Below are 27,157 nucleotides of genomic sequence, written 5' to 3'. Positions count from 1 at the left end.
CCAATCCTTCTACATTGACTACTGTCAACGATTATCTCTTTGACGTAGAACTGTCTTCTTTGGGGTCTAGACCCCCATCATTTTTTTCAGTTTCTGCTATCTTTGGATGCGGGAACGTCTCAACCTTGATGGTCCTTCAATGTCTTGGGTTTTTTCTTTATGATTTCCTCCAGGGTTATCCCTATGAAGGGACCAAAGAGGATGTTTTTGGTAAACATTTCCTTCAGTCAATGTCTTTTTAGTTGCTGAGGCATGTTTTATCGATTTCCACTTTCCAAACATTGTTTCCCCCGCCCAAGTATTTTTCGGGGTTACCTGAATTGTTTTTTCTTTTGTTTCTTCCTGCTCCCTTTCAGAAATTTTTAGCTCCGCATCCGGGCTTTCACCTTCAGCCCCCTCAGCGATGTTGTTGTCCACGTCGCTTGAGAATCCGAGTTCTTTCAGGGGAGGTGCAGGCTTCTGTCTCTGTATGGCGTGGTGTGCCTATCTTTGTTTTTACCTCACTTTCAACGTTTTGCCTTTAATGCCGTGCACGCTTCACAGCTCTCACTCTGGTGGTTAAGAGGTAGGCAAAGATTATACACCTGGTTTTGATCCTTTTGTGCAAATTGTGGTAGCAGTTGGTGCAAAACGTGAATGGTGTCTTCTCCATTTGGGGGGATCCGAAATTCACCCGTCCGGGCATTCTCCACATCGAGTGCTTTTCCTATTGATCGTGATATTTTAAACAGTACCTTCTTTGACGATGCTGTGTGGTATTCCGCAGAATCCTTGACAAAAACTTTGACGCAATCTTACTTTTTCTTTATGACTTGGGAACCCTTCAGCTGTGCATTCTAACCCAATGGCAGAATAAAAATAACCTGAAGATGGCGACCTCGAAAACAGCATAAGGAGACAAAGCCCCATAAGGTAGACCCATCAACACCAAAAAAAAAAAGGAAGACAGAGGAGAGGGACTATGACCACAAGGGAAATAATCTGGACTCAATCACTAGATGGCAGAATAATGCACAGCATGTGAATCCAGAAAAAGTTCATGCTGCAAAACTTGTCTACCAGTAAGGATGCAATAGGATCAGAAATCAAGTAAGGATTTCCAAAGAAAAGGAACATTGTATTTACCTTGTGTGCATCTATTTGTATTATGTAGTGTTGTAGGTTCACATGCTCTCCATACTCCTGGCATCTAGTGTTGTGTTCAGACATTGCAAGTTGTTTTTGTTCACAGCTTTTTGATTTATTGGTGGGGGTCCAATGTTTCAACACTTAGCAGAGACTGGACATCGGCATTAGTTCTATTGTTGGATTGTTTTCACACAGCACGTGAGCGTATGTGTGGGGTATAAATTGAGGACAGAATGATGACTGTGCATGTTATGTGTGTAAAGATTAAATGTTGAGGAGAAAGAGATGTGCAACTGAAACTGGCTCCTGGTAAGGTGGGTGGCTGCATATGAATCTGCAGCCGTACACTCTACAAACAGATGCTCACTAGGTAATTAACATTTTCTTACATGTGTGTCTGTAAATACACAGGCTCTGCACAGACTGCAGTACCCATACATGCTGTGGTTAGCCAGTGGAGGATGCGTAAGCCTAAAATAAAGTTCACAAGGCTGCCTGGCCAATTCTAGGGTGCTACTGAGCTAAGAATATCCACACAATACTGTTTAGTAAGACTGTGGAGTTGGCCATGTACCTGCCTTTGTAAATATCAGCTATGAGAGTGATACTCAAAGTACAGCTTCGGGCTGCTTGAAACCCTCATGACCTTCACATGAAACGCCTTGCTCAATGACCACATTGGGCTTTTGTTTACCTAAAGAGTACTAACATTAAAAAAATATATATTACCTAACCAGGCAAGCTCTTATTTGGAGGTTAATGGAAGTAAAATAAGTAAATAAGGTGTTTTGCACCACTTAACTTTAGGGACACATTCATTATTTAAGACATCTTGCAAAAAATGTGTAAAGCAAAATGACAGCCTCTTCAAAATTAAAATAATGTGTATTTTAAAACATGCAGAAACATTTCACCTTATTAATCAAGTTATATCAGTGCACTGATTTTTTTTTAAAGTGATAGTTTTAAAAAAATGAATGTAGAAACATTCATGCCTCCCTAACTTGACAACAATACAACTAGTGAACTAAGAGGCAAGCCAGTTGTTATGCTGAGCCCCCTAGGTAGTCATTTTACACGGACAACATCAGAGTTTATTAAATCTAACACAAGAGAAGGTTTTGTACAGCACACATCCCAGGCTCATATTTCAAGGTGCTTACCTGTGGTAATGAAGAAAAAGGCAAAGTGAAATAAAACAATTGCTTAGGATTACACAATTTGGTCAAATGGAAAAACTGGGATTGAACACAAGTTTTCTAGTTTTACATCTTGCAATTCTATTTCATTTCCAATTCAATAATCAAGTTACTTCTTTTTTTACATTTGACTGTCCCAAAGAACAAATAGCATGTAGAGGCAGCTTACTCCGAGGTGAGGTAGAGGGATAGGGATTCAGACACAGCATAACACAGTATTGTCAAATCTATGAAGGAGAGACTAGGTGCTTAATTTTGAGGATAGGATGGAATTAAACCCTCAGAATAACCCCAAGACTTACTAAACAGATAGTACATGCTTCATTTCCCAGTGCCCACTTTACTTCTCCACTCCCTACAAAGCCCCAATCCCACCCTGCTGTCATTAATGCAGCCCTCATAGACAACACAGCCCATACTTTGTGGCCCCTGGAAAACAAATATATGCAAGTACTCAGTGGCTATAGGAATAGATTCACGAAAGCCATTGTTTCACCTTTCTTACGGGTAGAGTGTGCCTTAGGAGGGATAGGCAGAGGTCTTTTGGCTTTGTGGTAGCAGATTTGGATCCTTTTGACAGTCCACCTAGCTATGCAAACTTTATATATTGCATGCCCATGGGCTTAGCAAAACAGTTGCTGAGTTTTAACAAAAGGTTTAGTTTTGTCAATGTGATGAATGAGAATGTGTTTAACATCTATTGTATTAAGAGATCTTTCAGCTACATAGTCTGAGTGAGGATAAAAGACCTGGAGCCCAATTGTTTGCCTGAGGTGGAACAGAGATACGACTTTGGGATGGAACTTATGGTTAGTACTAGGGACAACCCTATCAATTTGCACCTGAGAGAAAGACTTCTGCTAGGTAAGAACTTGTAGCTCATCAATATGCCCTAAAAATGTAATAGCTACATGGAAAGCCACTTTCAAGAGAGGAACTGTAAATGGCAAGAGTGTAATAGTTCAAAAGGAGGTCCCATAAGCCTTGTTGGAACAATAGTAAGGTTCCAAACAGAAGCAGGCAGGACCTTGGGTGGAATAACTCTTTTGAGGCCTTCAATATAAGCCTTGATGATGGGAATTCTAAATAGTCAAGAATGTTCCCTGTTTTGCAAGTAAGTGACCACAGCTGCTAAATGTAGGTGTACAGATGTGCAAACTAACCATAACTTCTGAAGGTGAAGTAGGTGGCAGACAATGTCCTGCACAGTGGGTTTAAGAGGATCGATTTGTTTTAGAATACAATAGTGGACAAACGTTTTCCACTTAGTGGTTTAAGAGAAATTGTAGATTTACAAGCTGATTTGAGGATGTCCATGCACTATTGTGGGAATTTGAGGTAACCAAACTCCAAGACCTGAGGTAACAGGTTGCTAGATTGAACAGTGTGAGATCTGGGTGTCTGATCCTGCCTTGGTTTTGAGTGAGGAGGCCAGGCTTATTGGGGAGGTTCTCGCGGGCAGTGACAGACATCACAAGGAATGTTGAGAACAGAGGGCTGTCTGGCCCAGGTGAGAACTATGAGAATGATTGAAGGATGTTTGCCAGAGCTTTCTCACCACATATGGAAGATTTAGGAGAGGAGGAAAAGCGTAGGGACATATCCCTGATCAGTTCGTACATACAGCACAGCCCTTGGAATGCATGTGCAGGAACCTGGAGGTGAAACTTTGGTATTGCGTGGTTTTGTGTGTGGCAAAGAGGTCTATTTGTAGAAAGTTCAAGGAATGGAATTATGGGAGCAGGACATGTGGCTGAGAATGACACTCATAGCCTTGCTGATGCATCCTCCTCCGTAGGTCTGCAAAGTTGTTCACTTCTGGTAGATACTGTGCTGGAAGGTGTATCTGATGGTGTATGGCCCAGTGTCATATTCACTGTGCTAACACGGAGAACTGTGGAAAGTGGGTGCCCCCTGCATCTGTAGGTAATATATGGCAGCCATATTTTCTGTTCTGACTGGGCTACCTTGCCCTATATTTACTAAAAGAAGGCTTTGCGAGTGAAGTGAACAGCTAGAGGTGATTGGTAATTGATGTGGAAGCCCCTTTAGTGAGGGTACCACAAACCATGCATTGCCATACTTCGGAGATGCGCCCCACCACCCAGAGAGGGAGGGTCTTGAAGAATGAGGATCTAAGTATGGTTTGTCCTGCAACAGGTTGCTGCTGTTTCACCACTGAAGACAGCAATGGGTATTAGCCCTACTGAACAAGTTACTTACCTTTGGTAACGCATTATCTGGTAGAGACTATCTAGCTGCACATTCCTTACCTTTGAATTCTCTGGCATCGGCATAGAATCCAGAATCCTTTGCTGAGCAATATCCTGCACGCACTGCCGGGTGGCGTAGTTTGGATCCGCGTGTGTTGCTCAGCTCTGCCTGGCGTCGTTGGAGCTGTCTGTGACGCCACAGTCGCCAATCAAGACACCTACCCGGCACACGTAAGTCAGTTCTTTTACCCACAAACTTCCATGCCAGAAGCGCAGCGTCATGAAGAGAACCAACAGTTTGCCTGTACAAAACTAGGGCCCTGAAAGGGATAAACCCTAACCCTACTAGGCATATCGCAGAGCAGGGAGGCATGGGTGGGTGTAAGGAATCTGCAGTTAGATCGAGTCTCTACCAGATAATGCATTACTGAAGGAAAGTAACTTGTTCATCTGATAGAGACTTCTAGCTGCAGATTTCTTACCTTTGAATAGATACCCAAGCAATAACCTCATGGCGGTGGGCTGCAGATAAATCTCCTTTACACTAAAAAGTCCTGTAGGACTGAACAGGCAAAGTATTTGTCTCTCTGTACCTGGTTGTCCAGGCAGTAATGCTTTGCAAACGTGTGCAAAGATGCCCACATTGCTGCCTGACAAATGTCAAGGACTGGAACGCTCGAGCTAGCTTAGTGGTAGCAGCTTTGCCCCTGGTTGTGACACCTCGCTCTACCGCAGTGTCCCTTCTGTGTATCGCGGTCGGGTCGCCGCTCCAAGTATCGGATCGGCGATGCGTTTCTGCCTGTCTTTTTTTCAATGCTCGGCCAGGCAAACACATTTCATGCTCCCGGTCACACCGCTCTTCCAGCCTGCCTACCTGATACACTTTCCCTTCCTTACCTGGTGAGAACCCTATTCCTTCTTCCCTTTTTTCTTCTTCTTGTTTTCCATCTTTACTTCTTTTTTGTTCTGGTGTCCATGTTGTCTTCTTCTAGGTGTTTCTTTTTCCCCAGCATGCCTTGTTTCTTTTTTCTTTTATACTGCTACTTTTTTCCTATTCTTTCCTATTCTTTCCTATGTGGCTTTTCCAATCCAAGATGGTGTCGCTCTTTCTTCCTGTTAGTCACTTCCTGTCTCCTGGTATATAAGCCTTTCAGTTCTGATCTTCTTTGCGTTGCAAACTATTCCTCTTGGTGGTGATCCTCGCTCCTGTTCGTTGTGTTTTCTCCACTTCCTGTTGCTCTGATTGAGATTTTTTCAATTTTATTTCCTTTTTTCACTCTTGTTTTTTCCTCCTTTTTAGGAGTTCCTGTGTTGAGGTTTTCACCACATTTTTATTTTTTTCCTCTGGGACACCTTCTGGAGGGTACGGTCTTTCGTAGGTGTTTCCTGTCAAGCAGCACCGTGGCTACTAGAAAGGTTCGCCCTTATCTTGGCCAGTCCAGAACCAGCAGAAGACGGGTGCTCTTTCAAATTCTTCTTCCAAAGGTGAGAAGCATCGTGCAAATCGTGATACTGGTAGATCCTCAAGAGGCTCCTTCCTGGCCAATGCATAGCAGATCCTAATGCAGAGAATGACCCAGGGTGAAATTGTTCGCTTCTGCACTGCCTGACCCTTATTTGCTCCCACATACCCCACAAAGAGTAGGTCATTCACCCGGAACGCTTTTGTGCGGTCAAGGTAGAACAACAACGCTCTTTTCGGGTCCAGCCGGTGGAGTAGCATTTCTTCTTTTGAGGGATGCGGTGGAGCAAATAAGGTGGGCAGTGTGATATTTTTACCCAGATGGAACGGGGTTCCACCATGGGGAGGAAAGAAGCACAAGTTCGGAGTACCACCTTGTCTGGATAGTGAGATACGGAGGCTTTGGTGACAGAGCTTGAATCTCACTCCCCCTCTTGGCAGATGTTATTGCCACTAAGAAGGTTGTCTTGATGGTGAGGAGCCAGAGGGGATAGTTGTGCAAGGGCTCGAAGGGAGCACACATAAGAAATGTGTGGACCAGATTTAAGTCACATTGGGGCATAAGAAAGGGCGTGGGGGAAACACATGTACAAGCCCTTTGAGGAATCTATGTACAATGGGAGATTTGAAAAGTGAAGGCTGATCATGCAGCCGAAGGAATGTTGATAAGGCAAAAAGATAGCCCTTGAGAGTACCCAAGGCAGAACCCTGCTGGGCAAGAAATAGGATAAAGACAAGGATATCAGAAAGAGAAGCAGAAAGAGGGTCAATAGAACTTTCTGTACAATAATATATAGAGCGTTTCCAATGGCAGGCGTATACCGTTTAAGTGGAGGGACGCCTGGCTGCCAAAATAACTTTACAGACTTCGGGAGGAAGGTCAAAAGCCATCAACTGTCGCCACTCAATCTCCAGGCATGTAGATGCAGACTTTACAGGTTCAGGTGGAGAACCTTCCCCTGCTGCTGCAACAGAAGATCCTCCCGAAGGGCAACTTGATTGGAGGATTGATGCTCATTTTGAGAAGCTTGGGATACCACACTCTCCGTGCCCAATCCGAAGCCACTTGGACTACTTGGGCCTGGTTGTTCTTGATTTTCTTGAGAACTCTGGGCAGATGAGGTATGGGCAGAAAGGCCCACAGGAGGACTAAACTCCACCCGTGACTAAAAGCATCACCAAGTGATTGCCGCCTTGGAAACTCCAACGTGCAATACTGCGGACATCGCACGTTCTCTGCGGAGGCAAGCAGATATAACCAAGGCGCTGAGTTAATCTGCGCTGGCATTCAGAGAACCTGTTAGGTGTTGAACCACCAGGGTTATGCCCTGCTGTTCCAGCCATGTCCAGAGACGTAGAGCCTCTTGACAAAGGGTCCACGACCCCACACCGCCCTGCTTGTTGCAGTACCACATTGCAGTGGTGTTGTCAGTGAACACCTGCACTAGCCTCCCTTTTACGACAAGAAGAAATGCTTCAATGCCAGTCGGATCGCCCGGAGCTGTAGTAAGTTGATATGGAGTCCAGATTCCACCAGAGACCTCTCCCAGATGGCCGTCCCATCCCAGAAGTGACACATCTGTCAATACTGTGAGATCTGGCCGAGGGAAGAGAGAGGAGTCTGCCTCTAGCCTAATCGCGGATCACTAACCACCACAGCAGGTCTTTTGCAGTTCCTTCTGAGATCTGAACCGCGTCGGTGAAATTTCCCTGATGCTGCGCCTACTGTAACATCAGGTCCCACTGCAGAGCCCTCATATGCCATCTGACATGTTTGATTAACAGGATGCAGGAGGCCATGAGTCGCAACAGCCTCAGAGTCTGTCTCACTGAAATCCAAGAGAGGCCGAAACATCAGCATCGTAGCCTCAACATCCAGGGCTCGCTGCTCGGGAGGATAAGCCCGAAACAGCACACTGTCCAGAACAGCTCTGATAAAAGGGAGCTTCTGGGAGGGGGTCAGGTGTAACTTTGGCACAGTTATAGTGAAACCCAGTAAATGCAGGAGGCTCGCTGTCGTCTGAAGGTGGCTGACGAGAGCTTGGGGTGTAGGAGCCTTCAACAGCCAGTCAAGGTAGGGTAAGACTGAAATCTCTAACCTGCTCAGAGGAGCTGCTACCACCGCTTTCACCTTGGTGAACACCCGAGGGGCACTGGTGAGATCGAAGTGGAGCACGGTAAACTGAAAGTGCTCGTGTCCCACCTTGAACCGCGGGTAGTGCCTGTGGGCGGGCAGGATGGGGATGTGAAAATACGCATCCTGCAAGTTCAACGCTACCATCCAGTCTCCTTGGTCTAGGGCAGAGCATCTTGAATTTCTCCTTTTTAAGGAAGAGATTGACGTCCATTAAATCCAAGATAGGGTGAAGACCCTTGTTCTTTTTTGGAACCAGAAAGTAGCAAGAATAACAACCACTGCCTACTTCTGACATTAGGACCCTTTCTATGGCTCCCTTGGCCAGGAGAGCCGTAACTTCCTCGCAGACCAAGAATAAATGTTCCTCCATCAGCCGTTCTTGCAATGGAGTCATAGAGAGAGGGAAAGACTGGAAGGGGAGGGACTAGCCCCGCTGTATGATCTGCAAGGCCCATTTGTCCAATGGTATGGACCGCCAGTGAGGGAGATTAAATTGAATCCTCCCTACAACTGGACGAGCATGGTCTTGCAGAATCATACTAGGAGGACTTGGGTGCTGTGGAAGAGGGGGCTGGGTGGTAGCAGACCTCTGTCTCGACCCTTTGGGTCTCAAGGTACCACAACCTCGTCCTCGCAATGGATGCTGAGATGGAGGATGGTGGCTAGCCTGTGGGTGGCATGGTACCACACCCCTTCCGAGGCCTCGAAAGGGTTGAAAAGCAGACTGCTGGTGAGCAGGCGCCGAGAGGCCAAAGTATCTGGCTGTAGCTCCAGAGTCCTTAAACTGCTCAAGCACAGAGTCTGACCTTTCTCCAAAATGGCGTGAGCCATCGAAGGTCATGTCCATCAGGTTTGCCTGGACATCCCCCAATAAGCCAGTTGTACGAAGCCAGGCGTGGCGAAGAAGGGCCACTGTAGATGAAATCGCCCTGCCCAGCGAGTCGGTCGTGTCTAAAGCACACCGAATTGTAAACTTGGCTGCGTCTCTCCCATCTTTGACAGCTTGAGTGAGAGTATTCCATATGCCCTTCGGGACCTGGGGCAGCACCCGTGCCACAGTATCCCATAAAGTATGGGAAAAAACGGCCCAATAGGCATGAGGTGTTTACAGACCTCAATGCCAGGCTAGAGGAAGAAAATATATTCTTCCGTAGTTGGTCCAGCTTCTTGGATTCCCTATTTGGGGGGGGGGGGGGGGGGGAGCAGAAGGAAAGGCACCATGGGAAGTGGAGACTTGGACCACCAAGCTCTCTGGGGTGGGGTGTTGGGTGAGGAAACTAGGTCAGTAGGAGCTGGTCGATGGTGGCGACAGAGTGTCCTATTTACAGGAGCCCCTGTGCTGGGTTTGGACCACGCCCCCAGCAGGACATCAGTAAGGGCCTCTCTGAAGGGTAACATAGGCTCCGATGTGGCAACCCCCAGCTGAAGCACCTCTATCAGGATGTTAGTTCTGGCCAGCACTGTAGGTAACTCTTGGTCCAATACCTCAGCTGCTCTACGCACCACCATGGCATATGAACCTCGCTCCTCCATAGTCACAGAAGGAGGAGAGAGCATGCCAGTATCTGGAGAAGTATCCAGTCCACTGGCTTCCCCTATATCCTCATACCAGTCCTGCTCCAAACCATATTCTAAAGGGTCCTCAGACCCCTCCCCCTCCTCACCTGTGCCTGGCTGCTCAAAATAAGCCTCAGGCACTGACCTGGGCCGTGTTGGTGCTGTCGAAGGCGGAATCGGCATCGTACAATGTTGTTTCAGCTCCGGAATGAGAATGGGGGTCGCACCACTGGTGGGTGCTGGTCAGAGGGGTGGGGGGGAAAAGGGTCGAGTGAGAGGAGTTTGGGGGGAGAAACCATGGGCACGTCAACATCGGGACCGATGTCAGAGGAGGCCGACTGTGTGGAGCCCGCGTTGGTCCGGATCTGATATTGGATCCCGGGGTCCGCAACGGCACCGAGGACAAAGCCGCTGGCGTCGAACCTGATGGGGCCCTTGATGATCCCACAGGGGCCGCCCACTCAAATACGAGGTACATGGCTTCTTAAAATTATTTAAATTGAGCGCGGTCGCTCTGGCTCCCGGGTGGGGGGTGCTCTGACACGAAGTCAACCCTGGCATCGGCTCCGCAGAAGCGTGCTCGGAACACCAACATTCCTGTGATGCCTCGTTGGCCGACGGGAGTGGCAAGGTCGAAGTCAGCTTGGACTTCTTCTTTTTGTGCCTCTTCCCAGAGTGCCTGAAGGACTTTGGGCTCCTGGAGTGGTCCTGCGACCTCCTCGAGTGGGACAGTGACCTCCTACAAGTCGCGCCTAAAGACGTTGACTGCCGGGCCGCCATGAGCTTCAGAGACCACTCTCTCAAAGTTTTCGGACAATGGCCCGGCAGTCGGAACACGACTTTGAGTTGAGGTCTCTGTCAATGCACCAGAGACATACCTGATGCGGGTCCGTCACCGACATGGCGCGATGGCAGGTGCCATACAGCTTGAACATAGTCTTCCTCAAGGCCATCTTCACACAGATGAAAAAATTATTTGACAAAAGGGTTGAAAAAAGCCTGCCAAAAAAGGCAGAGGGTAGCTCGATCCCGGACCTGCGCTTAACCGGCCCAGAAGGTAAAGAACTGAAGTACACGCGCCAGGGTGGTGCCTTTACAGGTGACCATGACTTCACAGACAGCTCCAACGATACCATGCGGACCTGAAAGACGCACATGAATCCGAACTATGCCACCCAAAGGTGCGCGCAGGATATTGCTCAGCAAAAGATTCCGGACTCGGACCTGACGACAGGGAATTCAAAGGTAAGGAATCTGCAGCTAGAGGTCTCTATCAAGATTACACTATATCTTTCCAGTGACCCACCGCCTGAGACCTCTGTGCTGACAGGCACTCCTATAGTGGATGTATGTGGAGAATGGTATGGGAACTGACTATGCAAGAGGTCATTATGCGCTGGGGGTGCAATACAGTTTTGACTGAGTGGATGATTTGGTGGAAGAAGAGGCCGCAGCTGCTGAAAAGTCAGTACTTTTTTGTTTTTTTGGATACACCTCGCCGGTGACGGAATTTAGGATGGAGTGCGTTCCCTTCTTAGACAGGCAGCTACCACTGCTCGTCATTTAGAGACGACCATGTCCCTGAAAGGTAGGACTTTGAATTGATAGCGTTGGCCACTTACTATAAAGCTAAGGTAGTGTCAATGAGCCGGGTGGATAAGTAGTTGAAAGAAGGCATCTTTGAGGTCTAATGGTTAGAAGCTTCCTTGCCAGACAAACCATGTAGGCATCAACAGCAGACTGCAGCGGACCAGTTCATTGGTTTGCCCTTAATAAGGCTTGAGGTCTAACAACCAACCACTATGATTGATGACAGTGGACAACTCCTACTATTACTGTGGGTCACTTTCTGTACCAATCCAATTACATCTTTTCACACGTCATAATCAACATTTTGCAGAATGACATAATCATAGTGTTGAAGCCTAGAACCTTCTTAAAAAGCCACAAGCTAGGCACAAACATGCTTATCCCTCTTTTACTGGGTTGAAGGTTCACTCCCCTCTTATTTTTAATCTATCCCTTGAAGGCACCAGAATAAAATTCTGATTCAGCCCACCAAGAGGTAGTTTTGATCCCTCTACCACCTATTCTGCACTCCTCGCCCATACCATCGTCTTCCCGAGTGCCTCATTACCACAAGAGCTCCTTTCTAGTTATGGCAATCATAGCCCACACCAGCTACCTCTGGTCCTAGTGTGAGAATGAAACCGATGATGAAGCATGCCATCTAATGGTATATGAGGGTTGCCGTAACAAGAATACTTGTCTACAGTATGGAGACACATTTGTTTACAATCAAGCATACCTTGTTGTGCTATTTTTGTGTTTCAGGGAGTGGTACACTTCTGGTTTGGTCAGCTTCTCCCCCTAGGCGCCCTGTTGCGATTTGTGGCATATCACCACTGAGCTTTAATAATATTTATTACACAGAATGTCATAACAAACCCAAGTCTGTTCTGGAAGCAGTAAATTAAAAGAGTGGAAAAAGGGGCAGTCAGCTAAGGAATACATGCTAGCTTACAAAACTGATTGTACAGAAACCAAACACATTTAACAGAAAAGACTGGTTCATATGGAGCCATTTGCTAGAACAGCTACTGTGGATCCCCCTTACCTCTTTTCGAATAATCCCCATCTAGGTTTCTCTAAAAGGATTTTGTTTGCTTCATGGTGGCAAGTTCCAATATCAAACAGAATCCGTCCATTTAAATGTAAACTGTTTGGATGTTGCCATTCCGGTTTCAAATGGGACCATTATGCAAAAACAATTGTAGAGACTTTGCAATCTATTTTTCACCATGCCTACATAACACTGTAGTACCACTGTCAGGGGAAGAGTCTAAAATTACTTTTCTGCCAGAGAAAAATAATTTGTGATAAAGATAGGAAGTGAAAAACTTGAGATTTATACAGAAACAAACGATCACTTTAGGGAGAAATCATAGTTGGGTCCGTACATCCTCCTGGTAAACTGAAGACTGGTTTCATAAACACTTAATAAATCTGAAGTCTGGGAAGTATTCTTTCTGTGGACAGTGATAGCATGTAAGTACAAATTTGAGAAAGAGAACCATGAACTGGCATGAACTAAAATCTGTTAAATAGAGAGGAGCAATCATACCGTTTCCTTCTGGAAATAATAGGAACAATGTGCACACACTGCATGGAAGATCTCTACCACTTAAACATGTATGGCGATAGGATGAAAAGACTCTTGGCTTTGTTAAGGTACTGATGTAGTGTGACAGGGGTTCAAATGTCTGTATTTGAGGCATTCAGGTGTCAACCTGCCAAGTTCAATGACTGAAAGGTATGATGAATAACTCTGTCTTGCCCTCTAGACAGCATATCCAGTTTATACATCTTTCTCTCGTTTGTAGTCCTGTACACAGGTCTCCGTTAACAGGACTGTGTTCTGGTGAAGGCAGACAATAGATGGTCCTGTCCTTTCCAGGCTGGGCAGCTCCTCTTTCTCCAGGCAAAGCACAGCAGCAGGCTTCCTTTCAGTTTCAGGGGCAAAAGAAGGCGGCGCTTCAGAAGTAAAAACACGTCTTCACTGGTGCTGCACACCTCCAATCTGACCCTTGAGAAGGCCAGAGATGTGAGGCTAAAGCCCTAACTGGGTGTGCTACCATCCAAGTCCTTCACAAGGCATGGCCAACCAAGATTGCCAACCGGACGTGCCCTTGAACAGCTCTGTCGCCTCACGACTTAATCCAATAAATATCCTGCCCCTACCTCCAGATTACTAAACCAGCTGCATGTCAAATCCTTTCTGGACCTGCTGAAGGAGGATTCTAACTGAATGGTGACCACTCTTGGCCACGTGGAGCCCTAGGAGCGCCCGGATGCCTGCTCGGCGACCTGCCGCAGATCCAGCGCAATATCACTGCCCCTCCTGTCTGCATCAAGGAGAGGATGGCCACTGTTGTTGGATTTGATGAGGACCAGCGGCGGCACAAGAAACGAATGCTGTCACTTCCAAGCAAGGTCACCCTGATGCCCTGCTTCTGCCTCTGGGGCCCTGGTGAGGGTGAGTGGACTTGAGGATGCTGTGTGGTGACCCTTATCTGGGCGGGACTGTGGTCTGATATTGTCCTCGCCTGAAGGGCCGTCTGAGGTGACTGGTATGGAGGGCAGCCAGGGTTCGTGGTGACTGGATGGCTGGTGTGGAGGATCTTCCTAGATTGCACCTGGAGCCCTGCAGGCTGCTGTGAGCCCCCCTTGGATTGGGGTAAGGTGGGGGGCAGTCTCGCACAGGAGCAGCCTTGTTACTTTTATTTTGCCTTATTGGGGGTGCAGGAGGGCTTGTACCCTCTGTCGCTGGGGCCAAGGGTGGGCAGGGGGGACCTGGCACTCCCCATGTGGTATGGCCTGACAGGATGTCATGGATGGTTTCCCAGCCCCCGTCAACCATGATTTCTCCCGTCAGGGACTCTAATGGACTTTATACCCTATCCACTGTGGGGTATGGTGTTTCACTCACCCTCTATGATATACAGTGGCACTGCAATGAGTGGAACGCACTTATACTTTTTATGATGCCACAGGCAATACTGCGCACTGCAGTAAACAATGATGCTATAGACAATACTGTGCATTGCTGAAAACAATAGAGCTCCATAAATGCTTTGCATCGTTACAGACAACGTGCGTGCTCCATGATAACCTAGATTGAATAACACAGACTGAGTAATATGCACAATAACGAACGCTAAGGACATTAGGTATTATACGGTAAAAGCTCATCTTGCATGTTGTTCACAGTCCATTATCATTCTAGCAAAGGACAAGATCTCACAAGACTACAGGTGAATCCCGGTCGCCATTTTGGGTGTGACCGGTCCTATGAAGAGCGGCCCCACCCAAGACACACTGCTCGTAAATGGTAAATCCCTGAAGCATGGGTTGGGCTAAGGAGCAGTTCCCCAGATCTAGTTAGCCCGTTGGCCTTCCTGACTTGGCACGAGCAAGCAGCAGGATTGGGTTTGCATCGTGTAAACTTACTGAATCCCAGTAAACCCAATCCAGATGCAATTTTGGGCACAGTTGTTATGCGTACGGTGTGCGCGTTAAACATTTCCTCTTAGAGCGAGTGAACAGTTGATTTGCTATAGTCACATTTTGGGCAATTACAAGGTACTAATACGAAAGGCTTATGTGCATGCATTACTAGGAAATCAATATGTGACCAAAACTGACTCGGCGATTGTTTTAAATGTTTGATGCATTTTCCTGTGCCTTAAACAAATTTACTGGAACTGATCAAAGGTGGAATTGGTGCCACACTCCAGGATTTAGTTCTGTATTGCAAAAGCACGTTTGATTCAAGCAAGACCTAAGTTTGATTGTTTATCCTGAAAAGTATCAAATCCATGCAAGATACAACATTGAGCAGTAACTGCACCTGTGATTTGAACAGTGCAATGTATAAAATGAGTCATAGCTGCACATGTGATTGTAACAGTGTAGCGTGCATCTTCTAAACTTTATTCACAGGTAAGGATTGGTACCAGGAGTATGTCATATTTGAAAACTATAGCCATGGAAAGTTATTCACAAGCTGAGTCATCTAATCAGGATAACACCTCGTTCTAGGTGTTCCTCTCCGCAGTACCCTCTCTAAAGCCCTTTCCTCATCTGGCCACTCCAAATTTCTGGTTACATACTACAGAATCAGTGATGCCAGAAGGTGGGCATTTTGAGGGTACTGCTCCTGAGGAAACCATTGCTCTCTGACACAGGAGCAATGCTGCATGGTACTGTTGCAAGGAAGTGGGGTGTGTGGTCATCGCCTTACCTCCCGGTGAGGGACTCCTCATCTGGGAAGAGTGACATTTTGAGGTTGAATGCTTTGAATTGATCTATTTTATCCTTGCATACATATGGAGGTATGTGCATTATATTTTGGTGGTGGGGGGGTCTTCTCAAAGTTGGAGTTGACACACATTGGTGTCTTGCGAGGTAGGTCAATGATAGTGTATGTCAAAACACATTGAATCACAGACTCATATGATAATGCGGTTGTTTGTCGGGGTAGTATGTTACATGTTTTTCTTATAGTGGGAAGCAATTACATCTATACATGCCCTAAATACCTACTGGCAGGTCTAGGACATGTAAGCTGATCTCCTGGCATGTGCGGTGTATGGGCACCTACAAGTAGCATTACAGGGTTCTCTCCTTTATTAAAAAAAACGCTGCTGAGATCATCTGTTTACAGGAGACACACTGTCAAGGCTACCTCTCTGATGGGAGATTGATAGCTTCCGCTACTTGGGTGTGATGGTGGCACATCTGTACAGAAATGCTTACAATACAATATTACCAGGGTTACAGAGGGCCTTCGGTCCTCATTCAATTCTGGAACACCCTTCCTCTTGCCCTCATGGGGCACGTTGCCATTTCGAAAATGGTGTTTTTGCCGTGGTGTCTCTACTCTCTGCAACACTCATTTGATTTACTCTCTCAAGACATGTTCAGGTAAACTGAATTCCCTGTTTACCTCACTGATCTAGGTGGATGGATGAAGTAGGGTGGCTAGGGACTTCCCTTTTTTCCCCATTGGCGGAGGGAAGACTGGCAGTCCTCCCAAACTGGAACAGTATTACCTGGCTTCCCAGCTGCAGCATGCCTCGCACTGGCTCATAAGGGGGTAGGGGGTAACTGGGAACAGAGGTTAGCAGAGGACCCCACATGTGGCTTCTCCCCCACCCTGATCTTGATGGTGGGTGGCAGAGGCATGGGCCTCTCACTAAACACATGGTGACCTTATGGGAACGAACAGTGAAGGTGGCCTGAAACAGGTGTCCTTTGCCAGGCAATTTGTTTTTAGGCACTTGCCAGCCTTTAGGGTACTAGCAAACACAGCAAACATGTCCACCTGTCAACGAGGGTGTCTGTGAGATACTGGGGGACCTATACCTCATTGAGGATTTTTTTCTCATTTGAAGATGCCCAGAGCAGTTTCAACTTGGGTGTAGGCCAATTTCTGCAGCATGAAAAACCTCACTGCTATAGTCCTGAATTTATGGAACTCGTCCCCACAGTCCTGCCCTCTTCCTATATTTTCTGAAGATTGTTGTTACTGGGGTATGGGGGTACATCTGGTATCGCTGCTCTATAAGGCAATAATAGCTGACCGGACCCAAACGCTTCCCTCACACGTGCAGCTTGGAGCAACGAGCTAGGGACACACATTGAAGATGCACAGTGAGACCGAATGTGTGCACTGGTGAAACCCATCTCGAGTAATACTAGATTCAAGCTTACCCACTTTCATTTTCTGCACCACACCTGCATAACCCCTTTGACATTGCACAAAATGTACCCAACATGAAAGCCAAATTGTCCCGTTGCCAGTGCCCTGCAGCTAATTTTCTACATTTGGCACAGAAATGGACACTGGTACAGGAATTTTAGATGGATGGGTTCACTAGGGTGCATGCGGTGATACCAATGCCATATGCTGCAGAACCTATTATTTATCGTTTAGGGGACATCCGGCAGAAAAATGATCAAAAAATTTAAATTGGGTTTCTACATTTGCTGCTATTGTTGGCTAAGTGTTGTGTAGCGATAACTTGGATGGCACACTAGCTTGGAGCGCTGGGTTGGGGATGTAGCTGAGTGGGCTGTTGCAGAGACATTGCGATTGAAAATGTGTAGACAGGATGATAAACTGGAAGACCTTGAGACCTGGGCAGAGCTGTTGGCTGATTTTGGAGACCCTGGAAGTTCACAGCTGCCCTCCCTAGCCAGGGAGCATAACTCCTCTGACTCCACAAGTGATTAGTTGGTCCATAGGAAATATCCTCAGTGTATATGACCCCCAAGGATGGGCTGGATGTGGGTTCCCAACATTGGATATCATGTCTATGTAAAATACTCCATTACAGATGTGCTTGAGGGTTGTACGCACTTCTCTCACTGACAGTTGGTAGTTACTTGTTCTAATTTCTACAGGCTGTAAAATATTCAATAAAGCAGGTTTGTTTTAGAAAAAATAAAAGTCCTTCTAAAGAGCCAAATGGAGAAGGGAGAGGCAACCATTTAACAACAAATGATGCTGCTCTGCAGACCTGTGGACACATCTGCCCAGGAAGCCAAATCGTCTTCAGTAAGCTCATTGTGGCAGGCATGTCTCTGGGCTGAAAATGAAAAGCAACTAAGACTAGGACGAAGCTTCATTGGGCACTGTGTGGCTTAGTAATGGGAGTCGGGGGCTGCAAAGAAGGACAAGCTAGATAGCCTCAACACTGATCAGGGCCAGTATTTTCAGACACATGTAATGAGCCCTTCTGTGTTCACCTTTCAGTCTCCACACATCAGCACAATCATCACACAGCATGCAGACAAGAGAAGAGTGGGATAACAGAGGGGCTAAATACATTTTTCACAAGGAGGGTCTTGTAGCCCCTTTCGCAGAGGCACTTCTAAAATCTGTGCCCTTCACCAATGATCAGTCTCCTCATAAACTGGTGATGGGCCTGTAGCCACACACAACTATGAAGGCCTAACGGAATGTCAGGAAGTGTGCTTAAAATTCCTTGTACAATCAAAAAAGACACAATTAGATAGAAGGAACACAAATAAAATTGAATATTTAATGCAAGCATAAGTGGAATATGTTTATGGTAACACTAGCCAAGAAACAATGGAACTGCTCTTTCATATTTTATTGGGCCAATAACAGTAATAAAAGCAGTGACACAACAGGTTAATATTTTATAGAATGAAGCAGTGTGCCAACTATGAAGCTTTTTAATCAGTAGTTGCTGTAGGAATCAGTTTGGCAAGGTGAGTAGTGCAATGGGACTGAATTGGTAGGTTTATCAATCAATGTTACACTTTACAAATAAAGTAATCACAGTACAAGAGCAAAGGCAGGCCAGCGGACTATCAGAGACACCAGATCTCTGAACAATTAAGTTTAACCCCTTCTGTGCAGGGGACGTAACGGTTACATCCACCGGCACATCCTGACAATTTATTTTAGGCCATTTCTGCCTATTGTTATTAGGCAGAAACCTCTAGGCGCCAGGGATCATTTTATTTTTTATTATTTTTTAGGTGGGGTCGCTCCCCAGACATGGGGGGGATTTATTTTAGGCCATTTCTGCTCCCCTTGGGGGCAGATCGGCTTATTTCTATTAGTGGTGTGTGTATGTGTTTTCTTTAGGGGGGCAGCCCCTTGGGTATATGGCCTTACCCCCACCCCAAATAAATGGGGCCAAAGTTGTTCCGTCTGATCCACACCCCAGGGGGGGGGGGGGTTCAGGAGGGCAGAAAGTCTACTAGATGCCAGGGTATTAAACAAAAGTAAAAAATAAGAAATAGTGGGGTGGTGGCTACCAACTAGTATAGGCCTGGTTATGCCCCGACCCCAACTGAAGGGGGTAACATTCTTTCAGCTCTCCCCTGGACACTAAAACATCTTATCCCACGGCAAGCAAGAAGACATTTGATTATTTGGGGTTTTGGTTTCACATTTGGGCCATTAGAGCCTGGCTAACTCTCAAAATCATCCCGCTTGGAATGGTGAGGGCTGCACTTTATAGACTTTGGGACGCTGCCATGTAGAAAAATCCACAAGACCTAGACACATCTGAAAACTAAAAATCTGGGTGATTCCAGGGTGGTGTGTTTCACATGCACCCCGCACCATTTTCTTACCCACAAAGCCCTGCAAACCTCCAACTTTGGTAAAAATCACACATTTTCCTCACATTTTTGTGATGTAACCTTCCGGAATCTGCAGAAATCCACAAAATTCCTACTACCCAGCATTGCCTCATCTATACCAATAAAAATTCTGTTACACTTGTCAGCCTAAAAATGTTTTTTCTCCAAACTGCCCTTTTGGACCCACTTTGGTTCCCCTCACAATTTCGAATTTTTTTTGTTTCTTCCCTGTCACAAGCACTTGGCCCACCTACACAAATGAGGTATCATTTTTACCGGGAGACGGAGGGGAATGTTGGGTGGTATGAAATTGGTCCCGGTGGAGTGATCCCACACAGAAATGTGGGGAAAATGCGATTTTTTAGCTAATTTGGGGTTTGCAGAGGATTCTGGGTAAGAAAACATTGAGGGATCCACACAAGTCACACCTCCCTGGACTCCCTTGGGTGTCTAGTTTTCAGAAATGTCTGGGTTTGGTAGGTTTCCCTAGATGGCTGCTGAGCCCAGGACCAAAAACGCAGGTGCCGAATACCCCCCCCCCCCCAAAAACAGGTAGTTTTGTATTTGATAATTTTGATGTGTCCAGATAGTGTTTTGGGGCATTTCCTTTCACGGTTGCTAGGCCTACCCACACAAGAGAGGTACCATTTTTATTGGGAGACCTGGGGAAAAGCTGGGTGGAAGTAAATTTGTGGCTCCTCTCAGATTCCACAACTTTCTCTCACTGAAATGTGAGGAAAATGTGTTTTTTGGGCGAAAAATGTGAGGTTTGCAAAGGATCCTGGGTAACAGAACCTAGTCAGAGCCCCACAAGTCACCCCATCTTGGATTCCCCTAGGTGTCTAGTTTTCAAAACTGTGCAGGTTTGCTAGGTTTCCCTAGGTGCCGGCTGAGCTGGAGGCCAAAATCTACAACTAGGCACTTAGTGTTATTGCTCCTTGTCTTTCTCGACATTTTTTCCTTCCAAATGTAAGACAGTGTGTAAAAAAGAAGTCTATTTGAGAAATGCCCTGTAATTCACATGCTAGTATGGGCACCCCCGGAATTCAGAGATGTGCAAATAACCACTGCTTCTCAACACCATATCTTGTGGCCATTTTGGAAACACAAAGATACCTATTTTTCACTTTTCATATTTCAGCAAATTAATTGCTGTATACCTGGTATCAAATTAAAACCCATTGCAAGGAGCAGCTCATTTATTAGCTCTGGGTAGCTAGGGTTCTTGATGCACCTACAAGCCCTATATATCCCCGCAACCAGAAGAGTCCAGCAGACTTAACGGTATATTGCTTTAAAAAATCTGACATTGCAGGAAAAAGTTACAGAGTAAAACGTGGAGAAAAATGGCTGCTTTTTTTTACCTCAATTTCAAATTTCTTTTATTTCAGGTGTTATTTTCTGCAGGAAACACCTGTAGGATCTACACAAATGACCCCTTGCTGAATTCAGAATTTTGTTTACTTTTCAGAAATGTTTAGCTTTCTGGGATCCAGCATTGGTTTCACATCCATTTCTGTCACTAACTGGAAGGAGGCTTAAATCACAAAAAATAGTAAAAATGGGGTATGTCCCAGTAAAATGTCAAAATTATGTTGAAAAAGGGGGTTTCTAATTCAAGTCTGCCTGTTCCTGAAAGCTGGTGATTTTACCACCACAAACCCTTTGTGGGTGCCATTTTCAGGGGAAAAACACAAGCCTTCTTCTGCCGCCCTTTTTTCCCCATTTTATTTTATCGAAGTTTTAGCTGTATTTTGGCTAATTTCTTGGTCTCCTTCAGGGGAACCCACAAAGTCTGGGTACCTCTAGAATCCCTAGGACACTGGAAAAAAAAGGACGCATATTTGGCATGGGTAGCTTATGTGGAGAAAAAGTTATGAGGGCGTAAGTGCGAACTGCCCCAAATAGCCAAAAAAAGGCTTGGCACAGGAGGGGAAAAGGCCTGGCAGCGAAGGGGTTAAAGCATTAACTGGTAGAACCACAATGAATTGAATAATTGCTCAAGCAAGAAATTGGGAGGGCAGGTGGGTTCACAATGAAGAAAGCACCATGCATGTATGTATCTTTAAATAGTATAACACTCTGACATTCTGTCAGGGCCATATTTAGATCAACTTGGGCCAGGGTTCATGGCATTCCGACACTCAGAGAGTCTGAATACGTTTGACCTTTAGCCAGGGCGGATGGGTTACAGAGAGGACTTCCAAGCGATTGATAGGCAACTGAATCATTAGTACACTGGATGGACTTACAAATACGTTGAAGTCTCGTGGAACGAAAGACCAGAGAAAGAGCTTATTAAAGGACCATTGTGAAATTTCACTTTATTAAATTTGGAAACATGGGGAAAAAAAGTACAGGTACTTAAGTCGTTTTACTTCCAATTTCGATAGCTTCAGAAACATATGTTAAAGGTTCTCCCAATCCAACGATTTTATTTTACAATGTTTATTAATGTTAATTGCCGCTAAACTGTGATGTTTGTGGAAATACTCAAAAGGGTGATACCTCACTGAGGACAGATGTGGGTGCCATTGCGCATTTCATTCGAAAATCACTCTACACTGCCATCTGCTCACAAAGAGCGAGGTAAACTAAAATGTGTTAATGGGGACAGTGAAATAACCCTTTAATCATTGTAACCTTCTTTTCTGGAGACATTATAAAATGCGATGTAAAGAACAGAGGTCAATGCCGGGCAAAGACAATTGCAACCGGTGCTCGCAATGAGCACTCCTTCACTGACGTTGAGCTCTGGTGGCAGGGGCGGCAGTGAACATCGACCGAATCACTGCAGAACTCTGAAGCCGATTTAACAGGGTCCTAGAAAGGCCAAGGTGTTAAGAGTGAAACAATGTGGGTCATCTTTGGGCTGATGTAGATATCAGGGCTCGTCCACCGGAAAATCACTGTATTGGTTACCGTTGTCAGGTGGTACAATATCCACCTTATATCAATCGCACCCATCTAGTCACTTAATTAAATTGCCATAAATCTAGCTGTGACTTAAGCAGCAAAGGTAAACAAGCATTTACGATGCAACGGGTCTCGCGTTTGCTCACGTTAGAGCTGATCGCGTTGTAAACTCCTAACCCGACTTTTCACCTATCGGGCAAAAGTGCATTTATGTACATAACCCGAAAAAGTGAAATCAAGTATGTAAACCGCTCGACTTCTGCCAAGCGAGATCGCGCTCGTAAATTAGAGACAAAAAAGTCCACGAGCCCAATGGAAAACAGCGAGCCTCGCATGTTTTCTGTACTTGGTCGCTGCGCTCAAGGAGGGCTAGCCACCGGAAAAGGCAGGACATACGAGTGCCTTCGACTAATGAAAGCAAGCAGATTTTATTAGGGAAGCCCACGAACCAATAAAAAAACACTGATGTGAAGTTGACAGGGCTCCGAGCCCTTTTCTAAATACAAAAGAGTCTTGCTGCAATACGCATGCGTGAGCGCATGCAATGCAGGCTCGACCCTAAAAACACCCCTCTGTCCTGAAGTTTAAGAATGACATATAGGCAGGACATACATTGGCAGTATAAGCTCCTGTTACATTGAAATTTCTGAGAGAGGATATTAGGCTTTCTACCTCACGTTCAACCTTCAGATCAGGGGTAACAACCTATTTATTTGCCTAGGCAGTTTTTAATATCAGTGCCAAAAGACCTCTAGGGGTGGTCGATGGCTTTAGAAATGCGGTCATTCATTCACACGTAACGAGATTTGCAATAGGGACATGTATTACAGAGCATGTCAAGGGCTTACCCCAATCAGCACAGGCCATCTTGACTGTGTGTTTAATACAAATAAAGTGCAGGACTTCTGTGGGTCTCTGCCAGAGGGCCGAGACAATGATCTCCTAAACCTTCAAAGCAAGTATGCCTAAAATACACGCAGCTATAGAGGTGCCAAGGGGATGCATTTGGATTGGTGAAGCAGGATTTGGCAATATACTGTAATCTGGATCAACGGCGTATGACACCTCTCTTGAAGTCCGGTGTTCACATCTCTGCTGCAGCTTTAAATCTGGGCCATCGTTTGTTTTGGGGCAGAGCAGTGATGTTAGCAACGAGGCTTTAGAAGCACAGGAACCAGTGCTGTTCCACGACCATTTCAGGGAAATATTGTTGCTGTGGATTTTTCAGTTCAGAAGCCCCTCGAGGCTCAGAAGGAGCTTTGGCTGATGCTTCTGGGATTTCTGAAGAAGCAACTGGCGAAGAAACAACTGTCATGTCCTTTCCTCGCCTGTTGGAAGACAGTCCAACTGCTCATGTTCAAGCTGTAGGATCAGTTCTGGTAAGAGTGAAAGGTTCAGTCGGTTTGGTCCTCAGCACTGCAGTTGTGCTGATGTCAGCCAAGAGAGCCCAAACAAGGTGGAGTGCATGATGTTCGAAGGATCAGAACACAGTGATACACAATTTCTTCCACGAGTCACATCCTCCAACAATCACTCATCCCTAGAATGCACAGTAGGCAAAAGGTACAACATATTCGCTCTAGGAACGTCTCTGCGACTTGACAATGTTCATCAAACCTTATTAGAAGCAGCCAGTATCCCCAAGGAAGATGGTGGCATGGTGTGGCAAATACATCCACTGGAAGCCCCCGAAGCCATGGGGGCTACCCACTCTAGTTCCATCTTAGACACAGTCATAGTGCAAATAATTATGTGACGTAGGGGAGCCAGAAAATATTCATTGACTTTCAGAACTGCTACATGCATGAAGATATGGTAACACGCCGAGGTACCACTACCCTATGCTTTGGGTTTGATACAAAAATTGTAGACCTCGTGAATGAGTTTGTAACACCACATTTCAGAACTATTAAACAGCAGCAGTAGAGGACCAGTTTGAGCAACTCGTGTTCCAACTCACAAACGTTTTTGATGATCCAGTTTAAGGCTTGAGTGGAAAGGTCGTCGATGGGTCTACAAAAAGGTGTTTACTCGCCCTTTGGCTTTTTTCCGAAAGTGTCCAACTAAAAGGCGTTGTCAAGACGCAGACAGTTTGTGATTCGGACCAACCGTGAATTTCTTGAAAGAAGGACTAATACATTGATGCGGACCGTAGCACCAAAGATGCCAGAGGGCTACAAACGTAAATGACTGCTGCAAGAGGTGCACATTTTAAATATCAAGAGCTGGGGCACTGACCACTTAAGAAGTTTTTAGGTTAAAACATTGTTTCTAGATATATTGATACAATGCAAAAACTCTATAGCAGCTGACCACACCTGGAAGCATCAAATGATGAGAGGCAAGAGCAAAAAGTCTTTACAAAAATCAATACTGTTAAAGGCTAACAAATCCTCATCATCGATTTTATCCACTGAAGCTACAAGAAACATTGCCTATAAAACCATAGCAGTCTGCATATCCTTGCCATTTACAAGGCACATTTAATATCTGGAAAAGGTGTTGCCCGGTGTCAGAAGGCACCAACTGGGTAGCGGAAAAAGCCAAGGTATGCCCCAGCGATTGCCAGGGAACGGTCACAGACTCTGCTCCACCCTAACAGTTTGTACAAGTCTGACATTTGGAATCGTTAAAGAAAACGTAAGGACTGCTTTTAAATTGTCTGAAGAATGCTTTTGCAGTGTGGCCAAAATCTGTGAGAGAGATGTGGCACCTGAGCCGATTACAAACGGACGACTGTAAATGTGGCACTACAGTGCAGTAAAGACGTTTTCAATGTCTCTAGTGTGCTGAGAAAAGGCATCTGGCTCACCCTGCAGGGGATGCTCATTAACAGTCTCCGTGAAAATCTCCACAACATGGAAGAGTCGAGTGCCGTACTCTGAGAATACAGACCAGCCAGGAATTCACTCTCTCGGCCCCTTTATTCAGGACACTTGAAAAATTAATGTACATTTTACTTTCTTAAATTCAAAGTCCGCAGGCTTTCTCTAAATATCTTTGCGTGAGGTCTCGTGCCACCCAGTGGCATGACGGCGAATTGCTCCCTTAGCAGCACAGTATATCCGGCACCACGCGGCCGTATAAGATCATTGCGTACTCGCTTTTCCCCAAGTAGGTAAGTTCGTTCAATTGTTCCCTTATTAAAAAATAAAGGAACTGAGTTTTTTTACTCGATAACACAGGTTTTGGAGGTACGGGTTAATAACTGAAGATAGTCTGCAGCCAGAGGTAACAGCGACATCTAGAATGTAATCATTTTATGACTATGATTTCGTCTTTCCTGTTGTCGTCCTGTGTATTGAGAGAAGGCAACAGCGGCTTAGGACTTAGCAAAACAGGTAATGTGGGAACTTCTGACCAAATTGAAGCCTGCGTTAGGGGGTGAGGGGCGAAGCTAAAGAGAGCAATGCTTTCAGGCACCGTGTGAAATAGCCAAGATAGCGCCTGTAGAAAATGTACATGCCTGTAGAAGGCAGATGAAGCCGCCAGCTCGCACGGAGTTTGCACAGCCACTGGGTGGAGAATCTGTCCCAAGCTTCGAAAGATACATAGAGAAGGGTTCCTCTCAAATGAATCACGTTTTCATATGGACCTGTGCCCTTTTCCACTGACGAGATAGGTTAACATGTTGCAACTGCAGAGTTGTAGAAGGATCAATGGCCGTTAGCCCACAGGCCTGGAAGACGGAGTCAATGACTTCTCGAAGGATTTCCTGCTTGTTTAGTCAAGATAGAATGGAGAACCCTGCGCTCGCCGACTTCTTTCTTCAGAGTCCATTGTTATCTTGGGTGATGGTCCTCTGCTAAACATATATTGTCAACATGCAGAGCATGCTGGGAGTTAGTTTCCACCCCAAAGCTTTCAGAACAGAACAAAGCCGTGGTCTTGCCCATGTGCACCATCATCACTCTGAACATGCCCACTAAACTGAAGGTTTACAGGGACTGCTTTTTACTACAACACTTTAATGCGAAGAGACTACTCTGACCATAAACACAAGGCAGTGATAGAAGGGATTCTGCAGTGCCCCCCCCCCTATCTGAATGATAGTCAAAAATATTATTTCCAATGAACAGGAACCTGAGGACTTTTCCTAGACATCAGGTCCTAAAACCAGCAGCGGCTCCTCCGTTTGGGCAGAGGAGAGTTGCCCCTCCCCATCAGCAGCAGCAGCTGCCAAACCTTTACCAGAAAACTATCATAAACTTTGTTAAGGTAAGATAAACTCTGGTTAGGGGGGGGGTGTGCACGGGGGTGAAGAGCAGCGAGGGGGAGTGCGCGCATGTATGTTTGGCCAGCCGTCTCTGGTCAGCCAAACACATACTCAGTAGGCTCTCTCAAGCGGGTTGAGAGAGCCTGCACAGGTTCCCAGTCTGCCTGGGAGCACCTAGCCAGGGTGCCCCCAGCCAACCCTGACGCTGCACTGAGCAGCATCAGGATAGGCGCAGGGCAGGATGGGAGCCTGTGCCTGCAGCATCCGGCGATGGCGAGGAGCGGCGCGGCAGTGAGGAAAGGTGTTTTTTAAAATTGTATTTAATAAAATAAATGTTTATTCCCCCCTCACAACCCACCCCGCGCGCACTGTCCCACCCTTTCAGCGACCCTCGAGCTGCTACTCCCTAAAACTTTACCCAAGGTTACCTTAGCATGGACAGTCTGGTTCACCCGTTCTTTTGCCCTAGGAATAGGCTGGGAGCAGGGGGTGGAATGATCAAACTTACGCTACCAGGAAAGCCCATGAAGTGGCACGATGGGACTGCCATTACCTTGCCCGAGTGAGACCCCGTGGATTGGTACCCTCCTTTTGACACGCTTCCTCATTTTCTACAATTAAATCTTACCCTTCAGGAAAGCT

At 46.1% G+C, this 27,157-nt stretch overlaps 1 protein-coding gene across 1 annotated transcript in view; it reads right to left on the bottom strand.

The window, feature by feature from the left end:
* TSG101 (tumor susceptibility 101) overlaps window positions 1-27,157 on the bottom strand; it is a 175,036-nt gene that overhangs the window by 21,865 nt on the left and 126,014 nt on the right. The window lies entirely within an intron of this gene.

Source organism: Pleurodeles waltl, chromosome 3_1 (genome assembly GCF_031143425.1).
Source record: "Pleurodeles waltl isolate 20211129_DDA chromosome 3_1, aPleWal1.hap1.20221129, whole genome shotgun sequence".
NCBI lineage: Eukaryota > Metazoa > Chordata > Amphibia > Caudata > Salamandridae > Pleurodeles > Pleurodeles waltl.
Note: the sequence above shows the minus strand (reverse complement) of the source record. Positions and strands in the feature narration are given on the sequence as shown.